Genomic DNA, 434 nt, shown 5'->3' on the forward strand with positions numbered 1-434 from the left:
TTCAAAAGCATCAATTCTTCGGCGCTCAGCTTTCTTCACAGTCCAACTCTCACATCCATACATGACCGCTGGAAAAACCATAGCCTTGACTAGACGGACCTTTTTGGCAAAGTAATGTCTTTTCAATATGCTACCTAGGTTGGTCATCACTTTTCTTCCAAGGAGTAAGCATCTTTTAATTTCATGGCTGCAGTCACCATCTGCAGTGATTTTGGAGCCCCCCAAAATAAAGTCTGACACTGTTTCCACTGTTTTCCCATCTATTTCCCATGAAGTGATGGGACCAGATGCCATGGTCTTTGTTTTCTGAATGTTGAGCTTTAAGCCAACTTTTTCACTCTTCTCTTTCACTTCCATCAAGAGGCCTTTTAGTTCCTCTTCACTTTCTGCGATAAGGGTGGTGTCATCTGCATATCTGAGGTTATTGATATTTC

At 41.9% G+C, this 434-nt stretch overlaps 1 protein-coding gene across 1 annotated transcript in view; it reads left to right on the plus strand.

Annotated features, from left to right (window-relative positions):
• SSB (Sjogren syndrome antigen B (autoantigen La)) overlaps positions 1 to 434 on the plus strand; it is a 9,777-nt gene that overhangs the window by 8,271 nt on the left and 1,072 nt on the right. The gene's annotated exons all lie outside the window — the stretch shown is intronic.

The sequence above is a fragment of the Bison bison genome, unplaced genomic scaffold (assembly GCF_000754665.1).
Source record: "Bison bison bison isolate TAMUID 2011002044 unplaced genomic scaffold, Bison_UMD1.0 scf7180017864282, whole genome shotgun sequence".
Classification (NCBI taxonomy): domain Eukaryota; kingdom Metazoa; phylum Chordata; class Mammalia; order Artiodactyla; family Bovidae; genus Bison; species Bison bison.